Here is a 26,037-nt window from a genome sequence, read left to right as displayed (position 1 = left end):
CCACAAATTGCAACTGGGAGCAGCTGTTGAAGTAGTATGTGACAGTCGTGAGACTTCAGCCCAAATAACTTCATATCAGGTATCGAGACACAATTTTTTATGTTTGATGAATGTCCATAGGGAAGTTTCATTGATGACAATGACTTTAACAGTTTTCTTTTTTCTTCCTTTGAAAGAGTATAAGCAGCAGGGGGTAGGTACGTTCTCCGTGCTCCTACTTTTTGTGGAGCAAATATGTCCTAATGCCTAGTTCAACCATATCAAGTTAGGAGGCCTCGCTACCTTTAGTTTTAAATTTCATATTTAGGAGTGTCCAAATAAGATTATCGCACACATTTTTCTCGACGTGCATAATATCGAGACAGTAACGAACATGATAAAACTTCCAATATTCTAAATCAAAGAAAACTGTTCTTCCATGGACAGTCGACCTTTTTAGACATCTTTACTGCATTCCCGAAATCAAATTTAATTCGCTCCTGCTGCCTTAACACCTCTTCTCCAGAAAGGATTTGATGAGCATTTCCTAACTCTTGCTCACCATTAAAAGCCATCTTTTTCCTCCTATAAGGATGATTCCTAGGTAAATATCGATGATGGCCTTGAAAACACATTTTCTTGGTATGAGGTAAATACTTGGCTACGGTATCGTCACCACAATCTGGACAACACATATAACCCTTGTTGACACAACCAGACAAGTTCCCATAAGCGGGAAAATCATTTATTGTCCACATTAATATTGCCCTCAAAGTGAAAGAAGATTTTGTATGAGCATCGTACACATCTGGTTCACCTTCTTTCCAGAGCTTTTTGAGATCATCAATAAGTGGTTGCAAAAAGACGTCAATGTTATTACCTAGCTCTTGCGGACCAGACACTAATATTGTTAACATCAAGAACTTTCTTTTCATGCACAACCACGGAGGAAGGTTATATGTTGTCAACACTACTGGCCAGCAGCTATACCTATTGTTCATGCCATTTTTATGGGGGTTTATACCATCTGCCTCCATGGCTAATTGAAGATTTCTCGGCTTATTACCGAATTCTGGCCATTTATAATCGACATTCCGCCATGAAGGACAGTCGGCTGGATGACGCATCTGCCCATCTTAACTTCTTTGGTTAGCATGCCAAGTCAGAAGCTCAGTGGTAGAATTCGACTTAAACATCCGTTTAAATCTTGGAATGATTGGAAATACCACATAACTTTAGCCGGGACGTTAACTCTCACTTTACCATCCTTGCCTAACTTCCAGTGAGATATGTGGCACTTGGGACACTCGACAAAATCAGAATTTACACCTCTATATAGAATGCATTCGTTCGGACATGCATGGATCTTAATATATTCAAGACTTAAATCGGATAGGGTTTTCTTAGCTGTGTATGCATTACTTGGAAAAACGTGATCTTTAAGAAGTAAGGAGTCAACGGAAGAAAGTAAATCCGTAAACGCACTATCACTAATACCAAATCTTGCTTTCCAGTTATGTAACTTGAGCATCGAATCTAATTTACTAGAATCGCTGCCTTCAAGCAAAGGTTGCTCGGCATCGGCCAAAAACCTCTTAAACTCCTCTGAATCCTTATCACAATCACCATCCAAATTACCCCAGTTATTATATGCTGCTTCACAGGTATCACCTACCTGTGATGCAGCAAAATTTTCTTCAATGTTCTGTTCAATATTTTCCGAACACGGAGGTGGCATTGTGCTACCAACCAATGACCTACAGCTAGCTTTAGCTCCATGCCAAATCCAATCGACGTACCCTAAACTAAAACCCTTTTCATATAGATGCCCCCTAATGATTTTTACCAAGAATTTCTTAAAATTGCAGCAACGTGCACATGGACAGGGTATCATCTTAGGATCCTTACAGTTTTCTTCAGCAAATATCAAAAACTTTTCAACCCCAATTTCATAGTCTAATGAATCCCTATTTGCAGATATTCATGACTTATCCATATAACCTACCTGATCATAATTTCAAATATTAAATAAAAATTCATAGTTTACTAACACCTAATCATTTTCTTGAGTATATAATAACTACGCATAATTTTATTCGGATAATGGCAGTTATTAAATTATCATGGTTACCCATTTAACAAATTATGATAAATCTATCATACCATATACAATTACATTGCGTTTCACTAATTTTATACCTTTTTTAATGAATACCTAAATTACAATTACAACTAGTTCTCCTCAAAATCATTAACATCTCTTCTGTATTTCACTAATTTTATACCTTTTTAACAAATATCTAATTAAGCTTGTGAACTTGTACACAAGCTCATATACAACATAACTTCCTTCCATAAATTGCACAGTTTATATAAATAAAAAAATTATAAAGCCCCATATCAGCACAAATAGACAATAAAAAAAAAGAAAGAGGATTACTAAAATACATACACAATTTAAGATATACAATCAAAAAAGAAAGAGGATTACAATCATTTTAAATAACATTAGCACAAATGTATCAACAAAGCCCCATTTCACACAAGTAAAAATAGTGCATACACATTAATTCACAAAGATACACAAATTCAGTAATAGTCTGACTGTAAGACACACACACACACCAATCAAAAGTCCCAAAAAATCAAATTTAATTGAAAATACACTTACAAATTAGGGTTCGATTTCGGTGAAACAGAGCTCGATTTGTATAAAACTTGCTTGATTCGGGTTGTATGAACACTTCTCAGGGCTCCATGTCAACCTTCTTGCTCGATCTGTAATTAGAGGGTTTAACTTTGTTTTAGGGCTTGTAACGGGTAGAGGTGAAAGAGAGGGGAGGGTGATAGTTGACAGGTGAGAGACGGAGAAGGAGATGGAGAGAGAGAGAGAGAAGTCGGGGAGGGAGAGTGTACCGAGAGAGAGAGGTCGGGGAGGGAGAACAGTGAGAGAGAAGGGGGGAAATAATTTTTTTTTTAAGTAAAAATTTCCCCCGTGTTTTTGTAGTTGTAAAAAGGAACAATTTGTTCCGTCTTTTTTAATTTTTTAAAAAGCAGTTATATTCAACGGTCGGCCATGAAACTGATTTGAATAATGCTGTTTCACATCGGTTTGAGAGCAACTGATGTCAAAAATTGTTTTTACATTGGTTTTTTTGTAACCGATGTAAAAAGTGTGATGTCTATTCCAGTTTTTCACGTAGTGCTTGCTACCAACCGGTTCCTTCTTAACTGGAAAAGAGTATAAACAAAATCGCACAAATGAGCTAACAAGCTCAGTAAGTCACATTGAAAATACTGAGAATAAATGATGATCAAGTGAAATGAGTTAAGGTATCAAGTGAAAAATGAATAATGATTTAGAATTGGATATTAGATTTTTATTTTAAAAACCAAGGTTAGGCTGCTAATCAGTCACGCACTAACCCTGAGCAAGGCACCAACTCTGCTCTAATTACTGGATCCAAGGCACACATTGGCCTAACTTGACCAACAATCTGGTCTGACCACGAATCTGGTCCATAATTTTATAAAAAAATCCAATTTTATCACAATAACATAATAAATAATGTAAAGCAATAAACAAAATCATAAACAACATTGGATTTCCAATCATGAGATGGTTTCAATCTTTACAAGGAAACAATATGGCAATTACAAAGAATGGATATCAGGTGGTGAAAGAATTGGATAACAAAAGAATCAAAGGTTCAGAGTTACAAGGATTTGGTCTTTCAATGTATAAGGTACAATGGTTTGAGTATGTAAGTAATCCTGGTTCATGTGTTCAATATTTAGTTTGTATCTATTTGTGGAGTAGTATCGTATATATATGGTTCGTATTCGGGTATTCATTAATCAATGGTTCAGAAAGAATAAGGTTTACGGCTCAAAGATCAATAACTGGAAATAAGGTTTAGGGTTCAGTGCTTCAAAGCACTTGCAATATAAAACAGAACTATCAACTATTCACAATATATCTCGAGAAAGTTCAGAACACTTGCCTTGTATTAGCTTGCTACACTCTATTAGCTTTCAATCACAACCTCTTACTCCTCGACTACTTGCTTCCCTTTTCTACACCTTGCCTCTTCTACTCATATAGTATAAGTATCTATCAATACTTAACTCATATGATTCTACTCGATATAAGCTTTTATCTACCCTTCGTTTTACCCAAATCCGATTTACAGATTGAAAGATACGACCAAAACAGTCATATAACGTACACATACACATTTAACACGTTAATCAATGCACATATAACACATAACACGTAAGATGTTTGATTGAAAATACTTTTCAAAGAAGGTTTGATGTTAAAAGGATTTTTCAGATACTTAATATGGATTTTAAAATATTTTTCGGAATTTAAACAGGTCGTTGAACCATTTTTAAAACAATAAACAGGGTTCGGTTGGCCGATTCTGGCTTCAAAATAATTTTATAATAATTATCGAGCCGTGAAAACAATTTAGAATAAAATTTTAAAGCTCGAAACTATTTTTTCGGAATTTTTAAATAAAAAATAAATAATTAAATCTAATTAAATAATTAACTAAAATCAATTAATAATTAATTAAATCAATTAATCAATTAATTTTTGAATTAATTGACCAATTAACTAATTAATTATTAACTAATTAATACAAATTTATTTTTGAATTAAAAATAATTTTTTGGAATTATAATAATAATTTTTAGAATTTTTAATAATTAAAAATGAATTTATGTAATTAAAATAAAAGAAAATATGATTTTTAAATAATTTATAAAAAATAATCCTATTTTTGCAAATCCTGGAAAGTTGTGGGACCAAACTTCATCGTTTTCAAAAGTACAGGGATTAAAGTGCAATTTTACAACCCCGTCGCCAGAAAACGCCCTGTCTCGCTGGGGACGGCGTTCCCGTGATCCTCACACCTCCAGAAGCTCCAGATCACTTATCCTAATCACCAGGAACACAACCCAACAATCAAATCGTCCTAACAACCCCGAAGTTGGCCGGTAATTGGCCGAGAAGTTCGCCGGTTCCGGTGAACTTTGTTTGCTTCGATTCGAGCAAACCAAGAATCATGAGTTGTTGTAATATACATAAATCGATTGTAAATTCGACAAGGAACACGATACAATCAACAAAAACATCTAATAACCCCTAAAACAAAAAGGCCCAAATTTCAATTAAAAACATTCATACGGGTTATAAACCCTAATTTTGAATTTCGAAAATTAAACCGAATTTTGAACATGTTATTGAACTACAAATCAGTCATATAATATATCAAATTCATCAGGAAGAAAACCTCTACAACATGCAACCATCAAATCATCCAAATAATCATCCGAACAAAAATTCATAATTTTAATCAAAATAATTTGAAAATAAATAAAAATATAGAAAATAAACCTTGATTTCTGCAGTTCTGAAACTTGAAGAATTTGATAGTACTCCTTAAATCCTTCTCTTTGTTTACTAGATTTTCCCCAGCAGATTTCAATAACACCTCAAAATTATAGTTTGATTCTCAGAACGTTATAAGAAATTGGGGTTTTTTCTCTGTAAAATTATACAATTACTGGTTGCAAATGATTTTCCGTACAAAATAAAATACGGTAAGGACTATTTATATTTACGGAATATTGGTACCCCGTTGGATCATACCAAATATAAAATAGTACGTTTATTTATAAAAACAGATCAAAAATGGTACCGGTTTCAGGATAATTATCCATATCTGTACAATTTGTACCGCGATCTTGGTCTCAGCGCCTGGTTACACATATTACGAGGTGATAATTACAATAGTTTAATAAAATGATCCCTTTTATCGAATATACGAGTTTTATTGATTTACCGGAACAAATTTTGTATCGAAAATATTGCGCCGGGACCCGCACAGGACAAACCGTACGCCCGATCGAAGAAGTCAAAACATGGAAAATGCTCGAAATATTGCAATTAGGTTAGGAAGGAGTTCTCGGAAGATTTTCGGGTTATAAAAACGTAAAAACGGGTGAATTCGGCTGGTTCCCGATTATATAAAATGATTTATAAATACTCGGAAAAAGAATTTAATAAATCCATAAATTTTCTATAAAATCATAAATCAACATAAAAATAAATAAAAAGATATGACAACTATCTATATTTTATTTTGGACATTTAAAAATTAAAATACTCAATTTATATTATTTTTAATCACCCAAACACATATACCACTTAACAAATAATTCACAAAATACATAGTGAACATGCATAATATTTATTTATTAACCAAAATAATTAGACGATATATCCCAGATATTACAATGATGGTCCTCATAAACCAATGAAGGTAGCTATTTCGGTTGCAGGAGAACCAGAGAAGATGATAGACAAAGATAGGAAGGACTATACTCCTGAAAATATCTCGTCTATCATGAAGGATGCTAAGGTTAGACATATCCTGCACAACAGCTTGATAGTGTTATGTCCAATAGAGTCATTGGATGTAAAACAGTAAAAGAGATATGGGATGCTTTAGAAGTAAAGTGTCAAGGTACAACTGCTATCAAGAAGAACAAGAGGACAATACTTACTCAAGAATATGAGCACTTTGACTCGAGGGACAATGAATCCCTAACTGAGATCTATGATAGATTTCAGAAGTTGCTGAATGACTTAGCCCTTGTCAATAAAGAATATGATTTGGAGGACTCAAACTTGAAGTTCCTACTTGATCTTCCTGAAAAGTGGGTCTTTAAAGTCACATCAATCAGGGATAACTATCAACTTGACATGACACCTCTAGATGAGATCTATGGAGTTCTAAAAACTCATGAACTAGAGATGGAGCAAAGAAGCAAGAGGAAAGAATCAAAAGCTAGACCAGTTACACTCAAAGTTGAAGAGAAGCCAAAAGAGAAAGCTAGAAGGAAAAGCTACTCCAAAAGGAAAGCCGTGATTACTAAGTCAGATACCGGATCATCAAACTCTAATGATGACTCAAATCCTGATACTGAATAAGATACTGATAGTGATCACAACAACAATGAAGATATTGATCAAATGGATGCCCTACTGGTTAAAAGTTTCAAGAAGATGGTCTACAGAAACTTCAAGAAAGGGAGAAGATTTTCCAAAAAAGGTTCCAGTTCCTCAAACTCTGATAAGAGGAACAACATAAGAGATACTAATTGGAAAGAAGCTAGATCTGGAAAATCTGACAAGTCAAAAGAGAGATTTTACAACTGTGATGGATTGGACACTTTACAGCTGACTGCAGAAAACCCCGAGCTGAGAAGAATCAAGCTTTAATCTCAAAAAAAAGAAACTGGGATGATTTATCAGACTCAGATGATGGGATCAATTATGCTCTCATAGAAAATGCTAATATTGAGACCGATAATGCTAAATTAAAGGTACCTCGGTCTACTCTTGCATTTGATACTGATGATATCTATAAATTAAGATTATTTCTTAAGACTCTGCATGTTAGTGTTAGGGATCAAACCTTAGATAATAATAGAATTAAGAGTGAAAACTCTGTGCTTAAGAAAACGAATGATTACCTAGAAATCGAGTTGCTTTTCATGCTAAGAATTCAAAAAGAAAGAGATAATGATGTTTATGTTAAAGAAAAATTGTTTGAAAAACATGCTTATCTAGAAAAGGAGCTAGCTAAAGAGAGAGAAGCCTATCTAGAAAAGGAGCTAGCTAAAGAGAGAGAAGTCATTAAATTTCGGACTAACTCAGGAAAGACAACTCAGGAAATCTTAGAAAAGGATTGTTGGGGATCATGATTAGGATATTCAGCTAGATTTAATTATGATAAGAAAAGTGGAAAAGAAACTGAGAAAACAGAAACAATAAAAACTGATAGCGAGGTCAAATTGAACAAGGTTCAAATAAAGACAATTAAATTTAATCCTAGTGCTAATTTTGTTAAGACAATTCATGAGGAATATACTACCTCAGCACCTAGATCAAAATTAACTACTGAAATGAGTGAACAATTTCACATAAACTCAGTAAATATTGGTTCAATGACTCAGAAGCAGCTTAAGCAAAAGCTGAAGGATTTACACATGAAAGATAAGAGGAAAAGGTCTTGGAAAAATAGAAATGGAAATGTAGGTGTTAATAAGAATGGAAACTATGTAACCCCACCTAATACACCTAGAAAGACCTGTTCAAACTATGGTAGAATTAATCATCTTGCTAATTCTTGCAGGAAGAATAAAGAGATAGAAGTTGTTCCTTCTAAATCAGAGTTTAGGAATAGAACATCTAGATATAAACCACATAATCCTTGCTTTCATTGTGGCAGTGTTTGGAACTCTATTTATACATGTAAAGAGTATCACAGTTTGTATTATGATTTTTCTAAACTGAAACCCTCTTTAGTTAAAGTAAAATCTTTTTTTGCATGTATAAATACTGATAGTAAGAATGTTAACATAAACTCTAATATGAAGTCTTCTGCTGCATATGTTAACAAACTTAAAAAGGCCAAAGGATCCAAGCAAGTCTGGGTCCTTAAAAACACTAACTGATTCAAATTACTGATTGCAGGGTGACAAGAGGAATGCTCTAGTCTTGGACAGTGGATGCTCAGGACATATGACTGCTTATAAATCCCTGCTATGAGAATTTGAGGAGAAGGCTGGCCCAAGTGTTTCTTATAGAGATGGCAACTTAGGAAAAATCTTGGGATATGACAAAATCAAAGTTGGAAATGTCATCATTGAAAATTTAACTCTAGTTGCTGGACTTAAGCATAATCTGATCAGTGTGAGTCAAATATGTGACAGAGGTTATGTTAGGGCGAAAACACGCGCTAATATTCACGCAAGTATACGCGTTCGCAAGTAATATAGAATACTTTCTAGTTTGTTCCCTCAGAGACTCAGACTAAATTATTGTCTAATTAAACTCACTCACCAATGTATGATTACTTCTCAATGTTAAGACACTAACACTTAAAATTGTTGATTAAATATTAACTATAATTAACTACTTAATTAATCACTAAACTAACACTTCAATTTATCAATAATAAAACACTCATGAGATCACAACTTCATTATTACTTCCTTCTATAGCCATTGTTATTACCTTTAGCATGTGACAGTGATGATATTAATCGAATAACACGAAACTGATAAAAGCCAACTTTCATTGTACTAATACCATTCTACCAAGCATCCACAATTAAGATAGAAGTTGAATAGTCATCAATTATGTTGAGTTCCCATATGTCTACAGAAATTGACAACACAACGATTTAAGCACAAGTTATTCCTTTTGATTACATAGGGCAAATAAAACTATTAGAGTTACCCACTAATCATGCACAACGTACATGAACCTATGCTAGCATGGCAAGTTCTAAATCTCAAGATCCACCGTCGCTTCACAAGAGATTAACACCCTATCTTATATGTTCGCGACGCACATAAGACGAATATGCACAACCAATACTAGATATCATGCAATCATCACACACTAAAGTATTAAACAATTAACTAAAGAATTCCATAATAAATCCGTTGCAACCCCATGATCACGATTAGCCCATAATAGCACTTATCGTCATCATGGGTTCATATGAAATCATGATAACAAACATAAGAAAATAATAACTAAACTAATTATATTAAAACAGAGTACGTCACAAGAGTAAATAAGTTCAAAGCAAGAAAACTAGCATCCAACGTTACAACGAAACAAGAATCACAAGAATATATGCTTCCTCTTCATTGCGGTGTGCTAAATCGGTCTTCTTCGTTATCTCCTTCGCTCCTTGCGTAAAAACACAATCTTCTTCAATCCACACTTGTGAAAACATCTCAAATCTACTTATATAATAGTCCCATAAAACTCAGATTACATAGAAGTGGAAACCAAACAGAAGTAGAAGTCCTAAAATAATTTGCCTTTTTTCCCGACCCTGCGCGGCCGCTCAGCATAGCTGAGCGGGCGCTCAGCTTACTGCGCGGCCGCTCAGCAATGCTGAGCGGGCGCTCAGACCTCTACTGGAAACACTCTGATTTCGCTCCGTTTCTTCGCCGTAATCTTCCCGTTTCTTTCCTCTCGCAATGGTGAACATATGCCAAGGCTTATTCTTGATGATTCCTCCCCCGAAATGTAACTAAAACCCTGAAATGCATAAACACTAGAAAAACGCATCAAATACACAAAATACTTGATTTCAAGACACCAATTTAAGCCATTTTAAGACGCTCTAAGTGGTATAAAATGCCACTTATCACACCCCCAAACTTAAATCGATGCTTGTCCTCAAGCGTCACAGACTCAAAAACAAATAAAAACATGCATGAATGCAATCTATATGAAAATGCAGCGATCCCCCTTACTACAATTAACCAACCAAATTGTCACATCTCAACGAATGCAGTTAGACAACTAAAGATCAATAAACTCATGCAAACGGACATACAGCCAGAAACGTGGTGTGTGCAAATGCTTAACAGATATGCTTCGGAACTAGACCAATTACTATGACTAGACTATCCTCAAGGCAATCCTACGATTATACAAAGAATAAAAAATTCTAGGCACAAAGTGATATACAACACTACAAGAACTCTGGAGCTTACTACGGAATCGTGCTTTTTATTTACAACTCAAATGCTTATTTGACCGTGCAATGAGTGAGGTCCACAAAAGACTTATACAATGATATCCATGTAACGAGCGTTAGGTTAGCGGATCCCAGACTCTAAAAGCCTTAGGTCACTAGGCACAAAGTCCCCTAAGAACTTAATAACTCGAATACCAAAGAGCCCACTCTTGATCAATTATGCAATTTTTTTTTTTAACTTCTGAGCAAGTGCGTTTCGCTCCATCTTGCTCAACCCTAGACTACTCGCACCATATGCGAGCTGGCTACTAGCCATTTGACGCCTAGCCACAACTAGCAACAACTTCCATATTTTTTTTCTCCAAATTTTTTTTCTTTTTCATGTCTTTATCACTAAGAACCTATAATCGAATTATAAGCATAATAAGTAGATTGCCCTTGAAAACAACCAAATCACTACAACAATCTAGCCCTTACGCATTCTCTAAGACTTAGTGGACTTACAATTGTTTCTAGCATGCATATCAACCTACATAACTTAATATCACTTTAATGCTATCACTACACTCGCATCAATATCACAATTCAGTCGATAAATCATTGCAAACGAGATCATGGTAAATGCATGAGCTACATGACATTCATAAAAAAAAACTATATGGCATAAATTATGCAACTATATGAACTAAACTATCATGAATATGCAACTAAATGACACACACACAATATTCCTTAACTACCACCCCCAAACTAAAAATCTTCACTGTCCTCAGTGAAAGTAGTAGAAAGGAACACAGGGTATACCTACTCGGAGTCATCATCATCATCACCCTCAGTGGGTGGAGTATCAGGCGGCGGGTATGCAGAGTCCTCACCAAAAACTGGCCACTGGATATCAGCTCCAAGGCCTCGAAAAGCAGTCCCTAACGCAAGGGTGAGCTCCTGAGCAAACCTGCTCTGCGTCTCATACATGGCATCCATCCGCCGTGAAAGCCTCCTATACTGGGCATCAACCATCCCAGCACCCTCCTGAGCTCTCGAAGAACCAGCCTCATCACGCCCTGGCCTAGCCATAGTAGCACCTCGTGCTGGACGCCCTCCTGGAAGATGATAACCCAGCCCATGCTCCTCAGGCTCACCACCGGTCCACTCCTGCATCCCATTCAGAGTGCCAGAATCAATCGAAGCTGCTGGCAACTGCAACTGCTCATGAGTCGGCCAGTTCACTCCCACTGCTCGGCATAGCTTCGTAACCGTAGATGCATAAGGGATGTTCATATGCTTTGCTCCCCTCAAAAACTTCAGAATTCCTTGGTAGATAAACTCACCAAGGTCTACATAGTATTCCTCATTCATAATTCCCCACAATAACTGTGCTCTCTCAACTGTGACCTCGTGTGCATGCAAAGAAGGCAAAATATTAGCACAAATAAATGTATTCCATGCACGGGCATACCTGTTCATGGCGATCACCGGAAAGTGACGATATTCATTAGTGCCGGTTCTGCAGGTCCAAACTGTGCCCGGTCGACAGAGAGTCGCACAAATCAAATCCAAGTCAAAATCCTCAGCAGTCTTTTCATTCCAGTTCTCCTCCTCGGGCTTCCTTTCTCGCTGTCCAATCACACGGCGAATCGCCGCAGGTTGATAATCAACCGTCAGCCCACGGACCACAGAAAACCCATTCTTTTCGGCCTTCGCGTTCGCGTAGAACTCGCGAACAACGCTCATCGATACTGCTTCGGGCGACTCACAAAAAGCTATCCACCCCTTCTCTGCAATCATGGGCAGCAACTCACCATCCCTCCCCGATGGTAAAAACCCCCTCTCCTTCAGAATCGGCTTCCCCAACAGCCTAGTGTACTCCTCCTCCGCAGCTCTGTCAGTTAACCGAGGCCTTACAGCAGTACCCCTCGATGAATCAGCAGTAGGAACTGTGCTGCTGCTGTCAATAGTGCGTGCTCTCTTGGGTGCCATTGATTCGTGAATAAAAGTGTGTAAGAACTGATTTTTGGTGTTTGTGAGAGGGTTTAAGTGTAGGAAGTTTTGTGGGAGATATGTAGGATAGGTGTATGTATATATAGGGTGTGGATTAGATTAGGGTTTGGGAATTAAGGAGTAAAATGATGGGGTAGTGGGAACAAATCGTGGGTTTATGGGCTAAAACTCTTTTTGTGTGTGTTTTTTTTTTTCTGAACTGTAAAAAAAATTTCTGGTACTCGACCCCTGAGCGGTCGCTCAGCAAAGCTGAGCGGGCGCTCAGCAAAGCTGAGCGGGCGCTCAGGGGGTCACTGGGAAAAAAAATTTTCTAGCCCCTGTTTTCTGATTTTTTTGTGTTTTTGGATAGGTTATTAACTTCTAAGGGTTCCTGTAACAACAATTCATGGGTTGCCTCCCACGCAGCGCTTCTTTTTCGTCATTAGCTTGACGTTTCGTACCCTTCTCAAGTAGTCAACAAAATGGCACTAACCACTTCTCGGTTTGCCCCCCATAGTAGTGCTTCAACCGCTGACCGTTAACCTTGAATGCTTGGTCCGGATCATTCTCAAAAATTTCCACCGCTCCATATGGAAACACAGTTTTGACAATAAAAGGTCCAGACCACCTTGATTTCAACTTCCCAGGAAAAAGTCGGAGCCGAGAGTTGAATAAGAGAACTTGTTGCCCTGGCACAAATAACTTTGGATGTAGCTTCCTATCGTGCCACCTCTTCACCTTTTCCTTATATATTTTGTTATTTTCGTACGCTTGCAGTCGAAATTCATCAAGTTCATTAAGCTGAAGCATTCTTTTCTTACCAGCTGCATCTAAATCCAGGTTCAACTTCTTTAATGCCCCGTAGGCCTTATGCTCAAGCTCCGCAGGTAGATGACATCCCTTACCGTACACCAACTGAAACGGTGACATTCCAAGTGGAGTTTTGTATATTGTTCTGTAAGCCCAAACAGCTTCATCGAGCTTTAAAGACCAATCCTTCCTCGACGGACAAACAACCTTCTCTAGAATGCGCTTTATCTTTCTGTTAGACACTTCCGCTTGACCATTTGTTTGCGGATGATAGGCAGTAGCTACTCGATGATTCATATTATAACGCTGCATCATAGAAGTGAACTTACGGTTGCAAAAATGCGATCCTTCATCACTTATGATTACCCGAGGTGTTCCAAACCTTGTGAAAATTTGCTTATGAAGAAAATTTAGCACTGCCTTTGCATCATTTGTCGGTAAAGTTTTAACTTCGACCCATTTTGAGACATAATCGACTGCCAGCAAGATGTACTGATTATTGCAAGATGAGATAAAAGGCCCCATGAAATCGATTCCCCATACATCAAAGACCTCGACTTCAAGCATCACATTTAATGGCATTTCATCCTTCCTTGACAAATTTCCCACTCTTTGGCAACGATCACACCTTAAAACAAACTGATGAGCATCCTTGAACAAAGTAGGCCAGAAAAAACCTGCTTGCAGAATACGAGCTACCATTTTCTCACCACCATAGTGTCCACCATAAATCGTGGAATGGCAGTCTCGTAATATCCCCTCCGTCTCACAGAACGGGATACATCTCCTGATGATCTGGTCAGCTCCCTGTCTAAACAAATATGGTTCATCCCATATATACCACTTCACCTCATACAGAAACTTCTTCTTTTGAGCGGATGTCTAATTAGGAGGCATTATATTGCTGACGAGATAGTTTACAATATCTGCAAACCATGGTTCTTCCTCCTAAATTGCAAACAACTGCTCATCCGGAAAAGATTCATTGATTAACGTCCTATCTTGTGAATTAGAATCGGGATTCTCCAACCTAGAGAGATGGTCAGCTACTTGATTCTCAGTACCTTTTCTATCTTTGATCTCTAACTCAAATTCCTGAAGTAAAAGCACCCAACGAATGAGTCTCGGCTTCGAATCCTTCTTGGAAACTAGATAACGAATCGCTGCATGATCAGTGAATACTGTTACTTTCGTACCAAGCAGATAAGATCGAAATTTCTCAAAACCAAAGACTATAGCCAAAAGCTCCTTCTCAGTAGTGGTGTAGTTCAATTGGGCATCATTTAAGGTCTTACTCGCATAGTAGACCACATGGAAGAGATTTTTCTTGTGCTGTCCCAGAACTGCATGTACCGCATAATCACTTGCATCACACATCATCTCAAACGGTTCTGTCCAATCTGGTGCTATAATAACTGGTGCAGTGATCAAACTCTTCTTGAGAGTCTCGAATGCTGCCAAACATTCATAATCAAATTTGAAAGGCACATCTTTCTCAAGCAAATTGCACAACGGCTTAGATATCTTTGAAAAGTCCTTGATGAATCGCCGATAAAAACCCGCATGACAAAGAAAACTACGGATTCCTTTCACAGAATTAGGTGGGGGAAGATTTTCAATGACTCCCACCTTGGCCTTGTCCACCTCCAGACCCTGTCTAGAGACCTTATGCCCAAGGATAATGCCTTCACGCACCATAAAATGACATTTCTCCCAATTGAGCACCAAATTAGTTTCCATGCATCTTTTGAGTACGGCGCGCAGATTATTCAAACATTCATCATATGAGTGTCCAAAGACGGAGAAGTCATCCATGAACACTTCGACGTTATTTCCAATCATGTCAGAGAATATAGCCATCATACATCTCTGAAAGGTGGCCGGTGCGCCACATAACCCAAACGAAACTCTGCGAAAAGCAAACGTGCCAAATGGACAAGTGAAGGTAGTCTTTTCCTGATCCTCTGGTGCAATACAAATCGGATTATACCCTGAATAACCATCCAGAAGACAAAAATACTCATGACCCGCCAATCTGTCAAGCATCTGATCAATCAATGGAAGAGGGAAGTGATCCTTCCTTGTGGCTTTGTTCAATTTTCTATAATCCATGCATACTCTCCATCCTATAACTGTTCGAGTAGGGATGAGCTCATTCTTTTCATTTGCGACCACAGTGATACCTCCCTTCTTAGGTACATATTGTACGGGGCTCACCCACGAGCTGTCAGAAATAGGATAAATGATGCCTGCATCTAGCCATTTCAAAATTTCTTTCTTCACCACCTCCTTCATGATGGGATTCAGTCTTCGCTGCTGTTCCACAGTTGGCTTACTACCTTCTTCTAGCAGAATTTTATGCATACAATATGAAGGACTTATCCCCTTGATGTCTGCTATGGTCCATCCTATAGCCGATTTGAATTCTCTCAAATTCCTTAAGAGCTTGTCTTCCTCACTACCTGAAAGGTCAGATGAAATAATAACAGGTAACGTAGATGAATCACCTAAAAAAGCATACCTCAAGTGCTCAGGTAATGGCTTGAGCTCCAAGGTAGGTGCTTCCTCTATTGATGGTTTGAGCTTCCCTTCAGCGTTCTTAAGGTCAGAAGTACCAAGAGATTCAAATGGTATGTCCAGCTTTCGCTTCCAGGGAGAAGCGTTCAGATATTGTAATTGCTCGTTGCTATCTTCATCATCGCTGTCGAAATCCCCCACTAAGGCCTTTTCTAATGCATCAGACATTAGCATGCGATCGAGTTCCGAATTAACCGCAGAATCAATCACATCCAATTTTAAGCACTCCTCATCTTCTGTAGGGAATTTCATTGCCTTGAATACGTTGAAGGTCACATCCTGATCTTGGACCCACATAGTAAGTTCCCCTTTTTGCACGTCTATCAAGGTACGACCAGTAGCCAAGAAAGGCCTTCCCAAGATTATGGGAATCTTCTTATCTTCCTTAAAATCCAGAATAACAAAATCTGCTGGAAAGAAGAGCTTATCCACCTTGACGAGCACATCCTCAACTATGCCCCTTGGGTAAGTGATGGAACGGTCAGCCAATTGTAGCGACATGTATGTGGGTTTTGGATCAGGCAGATCTAGCTTTTTAAAGATCAACAACGGCATCAGATTAATGCTTGCTCCCAAATCACAAAGGCACTTGTCAAAAGTCAGATTGCCAATGGTGCAAGGAATGGTGAAGCTTCTTGGATCTTTCAGTTTTGGTGGTAACTTTTGCTGCAGAACAGCGCTGCATTCTTCCGTGAGAGCAACGGTTTCAAGGTCATCCAGTTTCACCTTCCTTGAAAGAATAGTCTTCATAAACTTCGCATAACTGGGCATTTGTTCCAGAGCCTCAGCGAAAGGTATATTGATGTGAAGTTTCTTGAACACCTCCAGAAACTTCCCGAACTGTCTATCCAGCATTTGTTGCTGCAATCTCTTAGGAAAAGGTGGTGGAGGATAGAGCTATTTCTCCCCTGTATTAGCCTCAGGCAGAGTGTGTTCAACAGTAGTCTTCCTTGGTTCCGCCGCTTTCTCCTTTTGCGTAGATTCTTCACCTCTAATTTCAGCTTCTACTTCTTTTGCCTTTTCAGCATCAGCTACTTTTCCAGACCTTAAGGTAATAGCCTTGACTTGCTCTTTAGCTTCCTTCCTGCCTGGTACTTCCGTGTCACTGGAAGAGTGCTAGGTTGACGATTGAGCACTGCATTGGCTAATTGACCGATTTGATTTTCCAAGGTCTTGATAGAAACCGCCTGACTCTTGCACAACAGCTTAAGTTCCTCAAAATCAGCACTAGTAGGTGCAGCTGCACTTCCCTGTTGAGGATATGATTGCCTTGTAGCATACTGCTGAGGTTGCTGGAATCCAGGTGGGTTAAACTGTTTACTCACTCCTTGCTGATATGGTGGCTGAATAGCATTCTGATTATTTCCCCAGCTGAAATTTGGATGATTTCTGTTGTTAGGATGATAGGTCGCTGGCACAGGCTGCTGTTGTCGCTGATAATTATTCACATACTGAACAGATTCGTTGACAAGAGAACACTGATCCGTAGCATGAGAACCTGCACAAAGCTCACAAACCATAGCTATTTGATTCACTCCATACGTAGCCAGAGAATCAACCTTCATTGATAGCGCTTGGAGCTGGGCTGTAATAGCGGTGGCTGCATCAACTTCCAGAATACCTGCTACCTTGCCTGACATCATCCTCTGAGTTGGGTTTTGATGCTCATTTGCAGCCATCGTCTCTATAAGATTATACGCCTCAGTATAGCTTTTAGCCCATAAGGCGCCTCCAGCTGCTGCATCGAGCATGGGCCGAGATTGGGCCCCCAAACCATTATAGAAACCAGTGATCACCATCAAATCCGGCATTCCATGATGTGGACATTTTCTCAACATTTCCTTGTAGCGTTCCCAAGCCTCGCACATAGATTCTGTAGGTTGCTGCGCAAACTGAGTAAGAGCACTCCTCATAGCAGCAGTCTTTGCCATCGGATAAAACTTCACCAGAAACTTTTGCGCAAGATCTTGCCACGTAGTGATGGACCCAGCTGGTTTAGAATGTAACCAGTCTTTAGCCTTGTCCCTCAGTGAGAATGGGAAAAGCCTCAACTTGATAGCCTCATCAGTCACGCCATTATACTTAAAAGTGCTGCAGATCTCGACAAAATTCCTTATGTGCATGTTGGGGTCTTCAGTTGCCGCTCCTCCAAAAGAAACAGAATTCTGCACCATCTGAATAGTGTCCGGCTTGATTTCAAAGGTGTTAGCTTGAATAGCCGGATGAAGGATGCTTGACTGAATGTCATCAATTTTAGGCCGAGAAAAATCCATAAGAGCTGGATCAGCTTGAACAATACGATCTCCCATATTTACTGGTTCTTTTTGCTCAGTTCCTGAATCCGAATCCTTAAAATCTAACTTCTCCGGAATATCAAGAACTTCATCTGTCTCCTCAGCTGTATCTAAAGTCCTCTTGTGAGCACGAGAACGAGTTTGCATAAACGCTTGCTAAAGTACCTGAAACACAACCAGAAAAAAATAAGTAACTACTACGTCCTAATCACTGAGTCCTAATGACCAATGATGGTAAGTACATAAACTAAACAAATACGCCGAGTCCCCGGCAGCGGCGCCAAAAAATTGTTAGGGCGAAAACACGCGCTAATATTCACGCAAGTATACACGTTCACAAGTAATATAGAATACTTTCTAGTTCGTTCCCTCAGAGACTCAGACTAAATTATTGTCTAATTAAACTCACTCACCAATGTATGATTACTTCTCAATGTTAAGACACTAACACTTAAAATTGTTGATTAAATATTAACTATAATTAACTACTTAATTAACCACTTAACTAACACTTCAATTTATCAATAATAAAACACTCATGAGATCACAACTTCATTATTACTTCCTTCTATAGCCATTGTTATTACCTTTAGCATGTGACAGTGATGATATTAATCGAATAACACAAAACTGATAAAAGCCAACTTTCATTGTACTAATACCATTCTACCAAGCATCCACAATTAAGATAGAAGTTGAATAGTCATCAATTATGTTGAGTTCCCATATGTCTACAGAAATTGACAACACAACGATTTAAGCACAAGTTATTCCTTTTGATTACATAGGGAAAATAAAACTGTTAGAGTTACCCACTAATCATGCACAACGTACATGAACCTATGCTAGCATGGCAAGTTCTAAATCTCAAGATCCACCGTCGCTTCACAAGAGATTAACACCCTATCTTATATGTTCGCGACGCACATAAGACGAATACGCACAACCAATACTAGATATCATGCAATCATCACACACTAAAGTATTAAACAATTAACTAAAGAATTCCATAATAAATCCGTTGCAACCCCATGATCACGATTAGCCCATAATAGCACTTATCGTCATCATGGGTTCATATGAAATCATGGTAACAAACACAAGAAAATAATAACTAAACTAATTATATTAAAACAGAGTACGTCACAAGAGTAAATAAGTTCAAAGCAAGAAAACTAGCATCCAACGTTACAATGAAACAAGAATCACAAGAATATATGCTTCCTCTTCGTTGCGGTGTGCTAAATTGGTCTTCTTCCTTATCTCCTTCGCTCCTTGCGTAAAAACACAATCTTCTTCAATCCACACTTGTGAAAACGTCTCAAATCTACTTATATAATAGTCCCATAAAACTCAGATTAGATAGAAGTGGAAACCAAACAGAAGTAGAAGTCCTAAAATAATTTGCCTTTTTTCCCAACCCTGCGCGGCCGCTCAGCATAGCTGAGCGGGCGCTCAGCTTGCTGCGCGGCCGCTCAGCAATGCTGAGCGGGCACTCAGACCTCTACTGGAAAAACTCTGATTTCGCTCCGTTTCTTCGCCGTAATCTGCCCGTTTCTTTCCTCTCGCAATGGTGAACACATGCCAAGGCTTATTCTTGATGATTCCTCCCCCGAAATGCAACTAAAACCCTGAAATGCATAAACACTAGAAAAATGCATCAAATACACAAAATACTTGATTTCAAGACACTAATTTAAGCCTTTTTAAGACGCTCTAAGTGGTATAAAATGCCACTTATCAGGTTACCATGTCAATTTTTATAAAGAGCATTGTGAAATTGTCAGTAAGTCTGATGGCAAGATCACATTTATAGCGACTGGGAATTTCGCGACGTTATTAAGTGAATAAAGTATAATTCTGTGGTGTAATTATAAATTATGTGATTTATTAAAGGGTTAAATGATTTTTTTGGTTAAGTGTCTTTATTGTATATTAGTAACTCGGAACGTAGAATGACACGTTCTAGTTTGATGAGTCAGTTTTGGGGATAAGCTGTGTTGTCGGGCCGTCAGGTAGAACAAAACCCGTCTTAAAAAAAAGAGAGATTAAAAGTATCTAAATGTGAACTATGTGTTATTATCTGAATATGAATATTTAAGTGAGTATTATATTCCAGTTATGTATCAGTTGCTATAAAGAGAATTATTGAGAAGCGTAATTAAAAACGCCAGCGTCGGGCCGTCAGATAGGACGTGACCCGTTACGCGAAAAGGGAAGTAATAATAAAAAGGGAAATTTTATGATCGAATATGAGTTGTGATATATGAATATATGTGTTTGCTTGTCTGTATGCATAATTACGTGATCTAGGTAATTTTAAGTGATTTTAAGGGATTTATTTGATTTAAAATAAGGTTTATTGAACCTTTACATGTTTTTATAAAATTATCCGAGTATGTTCAATGCGTGAAATTTGTTTTATTATCTTCAAAATCGTCTGAGAGACTTTAAAAAAATGATAGATGGAATTATTTGGTGATCGGTGTATTTTAAAATGATTTTATGAAGTTAAAATGTTATTTTTCAGCATAATCTTGTAAAATCCGTATTAAACCAACCGTTCGCTCAAAAATTATTTTTTTCTTTCACCCCTGCATTCTCCCTCTTTTCTCTCATTTTCTCTCATCTCTCTCTTTTCTCTCTCACTCTCGAAGTCTCTCTTTCTATATCTCTCGGGACTATGCCTCTCTCTCTTGATTTCTTTGAAATCTTCCATGAATCCTCATTCTTGTTCCATATATGAACTTCAATTCTTGTGCATGTGTGTGTTTATGCTTGCATGCGAAGTGTGTGTGTGTGTGTGTGTGTGTGTTTGGGTTCGGTTTTGAGCCGAGGCCCGAGTCTTTCCTTGATCAACTGAGTTTCTGTAATTATTGTGATGAAATTGTATTGCATGTAGTTGTTGCTGCGTTTTAAAGAGAAATCAGAGGTTTTAAGGTTGGAAACCCCCGAATGTGGGCACCACCACAAAACCACCACCACCGGTGATGAACTCCGGTGAACCGGTGGTGAGTTGTGATGTATTAACTGAACTCTAATATGCATAAACAAGATTTTCTATAGTTGCATGTGGTGTTTTACTTAAAACTGAATGGGTTTTTGATTTCAAAAGTTATTAAGTTAATTTTTGTTGATTAAAATGGTTGTGGATGATTGTTTTAAAAAATATTGAGAAATTAGATTGGTTGATGGTTTAAAGAATCGAATTGATGGTTGCATGTGATGATTTGGGTAAAAATTAGAAGGTTATAGGTTGAATTTTAAGAAAATAAGTTGAATTGTGTGCTAAGGTGAATAATCAATCTTGTAGGTTTCAAAATATGTGTTTAAATGAATTATAGAGATGATTTTGATTTGGTTTTGGATGAAGTATCAAATGCATGTTAAGTTATAGCTTTGCATGTAAATATTTAAGTTAAAAATGATTTAAAAGGATGAGTGTTGGTTTGATCTCAAGTTTATGTGTGATTTTGATACTTGCATGTCGTTGTTTGATTTTTGATTATGTTATATGATTATAGCCGAATGGTTAAGGGTGTAAAAGAGGTTGATTTGATCCTAGGATTTCACTAAGTATATGCATGTAAGATTACTAAGGATTAATTAGTTTATTTGGTGGTTTTGATTCGAATTAAGTGAAATAAAAGAAAGGATTGAGTCATTTTTGATAAAGGATTGTATAATCATTATTATAACTCAAGTATAGAGTTTGGATATAAGGATTGTATGATATGTGTTATGGTTGCGTCGTAATATGTGATTCGATGACTATTTGATTTGAAGTATACGAGTATATGGTATAAATGTGCTATGTGAATATGATCGAGTATATATTTATATACTCTTAGGGTATTGCGATAAGTGGTAATTGTTAAACGTTCTGGGAACGTCGAGTGGGAATCTAATTATGGTTTTGATTTTTGGATTGTAGATTCGGAGCGTGAAGGCATTCAGGCTAGGAAAGGGAAAGGTGTTCTAGGTGGCAGTTCAACCCTTATAAAACAGGAAAGCAAATTCAGGCAAGTAACTCTGCCTACTTGTATAAGATGTGTATTGAAAGGATATTGATGATGACATGATAGAGTATTGATCTTTTATAACACTTGTGATAACCTGTTATTGATTCTTGAACCTTGATATTGAATTCTTGTACCATACCTGTTATTGGTTCTTTGAAACACCTTGTTATTGTTCTCGGAACAGCTTGATATGCTTATTGTCTAAACCCTTGTAATAACTGTTAAGTCACACAACACTATAGAAGGGGGTTGAATATAGTCTTTATACAATCAAATTGAATTAGAACACAAGTATATAACAATAATCAAGTTTATTCAATATAATAAGCTCTGTTACAAAGTAGATTAAACAACCCTCTCAGTGATGAACAATATCACTAAGAGCTGCTAGGTTACAATGAATAAAGTTCTCGTGAATGATAACACATATAGTGTAAACCCTAAGCTGTGTTTATATAGTACACAGTTACAAGATATCTTCTAATTGATATGGAATATAATTATGTCTCCTAAAATATATCAATCAGATATTATCTTCTACAAGTCTTCTAGTCTTCCAACTCTCCATGCATATCTTCTATTATTTAGTCCAGATCATCTCCTGTAAATCAGCCACATTCCTTACCTAAAGTACCCGCACTTAAGTCCTGATATAAATCCTGACGGCCTTAAGTTCTGATATAAGTTCTGAATTCAATAAGTTCTGATTTCCAGTAAGTCCTGATAAGTCCTGATATTAAGTTCTGAAACTAAACACAACAGATTAGACATGACATCTCAAATATATCTAACAATCTCCCCCAACTTGTAAATTATGAAAAATATACAAGTTAATAGATTTGATGATGTTAAAAATATTTAACTACAAATGCAATGAGAGTTTATTTAGACAACTAACTACAACTTACAGTCGTTGCAGCTTTTAACAATCTTACTGAATCAATCTGAATCCAAAGTGATTCCTGACAAAGTTTGATATCAGCTTATCTTCTGCATTTCTCAGGACTTGAGCTAATGTAGCCTTGACTTGCTTCATTTCTTTATCTTGACTTCCAATCTGGTAGATTGAAGTCCTAAGTGCTAAAATGTGATTTCTTTCCAAACTATCACCAAGTCTGATTACCCTTGGATGAGATGAGTCTTCATTATAGCACATACATTTCTCTTTCAGAATAACTTCAAGTTTAGCATAATTTTTCTTCATTGGAATTTTACTTCCATCATCTTCAACTATCTTTGGAATAAATTCTGCAACCCTTGATCTAGAGATTCTGGCTTTATCCCTTATGGTCTTCATTATGAAATTTGACCATTTTTTGGTAATCTCAGACTTTATCTCCAAATGATAATGAAAGAATTGAAGTTCTTTCAGAGATTTGTTCAGCACATCCGATTCTGACATTCTGTATGTTCTTCCATCTTCAAGAAACAAAATCAGCTTTTCCTTGACATTACTCTTATCATGAGCATCCAGTAACACTTGAACAGATATAACCTTGTCAAGGTGTTTCTGTGTAACTTCCTCAAGTGGTTTGTCAGTTAATAAGAATGGATCTTTGATAGTTACTTCAACTCATATTTTCATCTTGGCTTCGCTTGATCCTAACCCTGATATATCTCTTGCTTCTCTGGCATTCAATCCAACAGTCAAGAAATCAGATAGAAGTTGACATTTCTTAGGATCTGATGGTTTAACATTCTTCCATAGGAGTTTCTTCTTATCATTAACTGTCATCTTGTTCAAATTAACTTGAGCTCTGTCAGAGGTTGATGTCTCGATGACTTGATCAGGATTTGCTGTTTTATTATCTTCTTGAGCAGATAGCTTCTCAGAATTTGATAAACTCTGAGCTTCCAGAGTTTGAGTAGTTTGAGCATTATCGGTAGTTAACTCTGTTTCTTTCAGTTTCTTCCTTCTCTTCAAAGATTCAACTTCCTCTTCTATCAGAGTATCATCACCATGAATTGTAGCTTGATAGGAAGGATCTATTAGAACTTAGGGAATTTTCTTCTTCTGAATCTTTGTTGGTTCATCAGCCTTTTCTTTCCCTTTTGCTTTGGGATCAATTTCAACTTGTTATCTTGTCTTGGGCTTTGAAGCCTCAGAAGTTGACCTTTCCTTGATCACAATGCCTTTTTCCCTAGGCCTTGGAGGTTTCTTTGCATTAGAAGCTTTAGATTTAAGATTTGTCTTCTCAGCTGCAAATCTAGCTTCTTCCTCCTTTAAAGTCTCTAAATCCATTCCAGGATTATGCTTGAGAAATAATCTTCTAGCAATCTCTTCATCAAGTGTCTGAATCTTGGGATCCTTATAGTAGACAGTAGTCTCCCTTTCCTTAAGCTTCAGAGTTTGTAAAAACTTCTGAGAGTCTTGACTTCCTCCTTGAATGAGAATATCATAACTTGATATCAGACTTTGATTATCAGAACTTGCTATTAGAGTTTGAGCATTTACAGCTTCAGAACTTGAATTCTTCTGTGTAGAAGATTTTCTAGAATCAGAAATTAGTTTCTTTGAAGAAATTTTGCTGCTTTGCCCTTGACCTTGACCTTTGCCCTTGCTAGGGTTTCCCTGGTCATCTCCTTTATCATCCTTCTTCTTCAGTACTTGACTAGTTAGCATTTGGACTTTACCTTCTCCCTTTTTTGGCATCATCTGATAGGATTAGAGAGAGAAGAAGTTCCACTGAAGATTGGATCTCATTCAATTAAGTCTGTTGAGTAGCTTGATTTTGTAGGACCTCAGCCAGTTGGGCCTGCTACTCTTCTTGTACTTTCTCAATAGCTTCAAATTTCTCTTGAATAGGTCTGATAAACCTCTTCTTGTCTAGCTTGATCTCCATATCAATCTTATCAACTGTTTCTTGAAGTTTATTAACCTTTTCATGAGTTATGGAGTGTAGACCTTGAAGATTTTTGGTACTAAGAGCTGTGACTTTAAGTTGTGCTTTAAAATCAGAATTTGTCAACAACTCATCAGCTTTTGAAATATGCTCTGACTGAACATGAGAGCTAGGAATGAAGTCAGATTCATTCCACTTCTTGGTCCATTCAACTCCTCTGTGAGTTTCTTCCCAAGGAAAAGGAGCATCTCCTTCAACAAATTTAAGTAGTGCCTCATTTCCAAGAATTGAAGCATTAACTGGAGCACTGTCTCCAGAACTTGATAACATCTCCTCATCTTCTGATAACACAAGAGTGTGTGTAACTGAAGGAGATTCTAGAGCAGCTTCATTTAAATTTTGATCATCAGTGCCAAGATCAAGAATTGGAGTTGATGGTCTCTCATCCTGTAGAATTGGTGAAACAGGAGATGTTGGCTGAGCTGCTGGTGGAGCTTCCAAATAGAGAACAGTAGGAATATTCAAGTTATGAATATCTATTTCAGAATTTATTTCTTGTTATTCAACATCATCTGTAGTTTGGATTGGAAAGTGAGGTGGAGAAATCACAGGTTCTGATCTGTGAACTTCAGGAATTTCAGATTCTTGAATCAGAATTTCTCCAGGTGCTGGAAGGGCTTCAATTATTGTAGGTTCTAATGAGATCATAGATTCCTGATCCCCTTCCTCAGCATCTTTAGCATCATCAGATTGAGGTTGTGCCACATGCCTACCTGCTCTCTTCTTCTTTGATCTTTTGGATGGTGGAGTGACTTTATCTATATCAGAACTTGAAGGTCTTTTCCTTTTCAGAATTCCAGAACCCTCAGCTTCATTCTCCTTCTAAAAAATTACCTTTTCAGCTTCTACTGTCACAGGTTCTGGTGCTGGAACCTGGACCTATTCATCC

General features: G+C 37.4%; 1 non-coding gene across 1 annotated transcript; it reads left to right on the top strand.

The window, feature by feature from the left end:
* Positions 1–17,738: 17,738 nt before the first annotated feature.
* LOC141715665 (small nucleolar RNA R71) lies at positions 17,739–17,845 on the top strand. Its single transcript, XR_012572418.1, has one exon. It is a non-coding gene; the product is annotated as a small nucleolar RNA R71 (small nucleolar RNA).
* Positions 17,846–26,037: the final 8,192 nt, after the last annotated feature.

The sequence above is a fragment of the Apium graveolens genome, chromosome 3, assembly GCF_009905375.1.
Source record: "Apium graveolens cultivar Ventura chromosome 3, ASM990537v1, whole genome shotgun sequence".
NCBI lineage: Eukaryota > Viridiplantae > Streptophyta > Magnoliopsida > Apiales > Apiaceae > Apium > Apium graveolens.
This window is presented reverse-complemented; position numbering and strand designations above follow the sequence as displayed.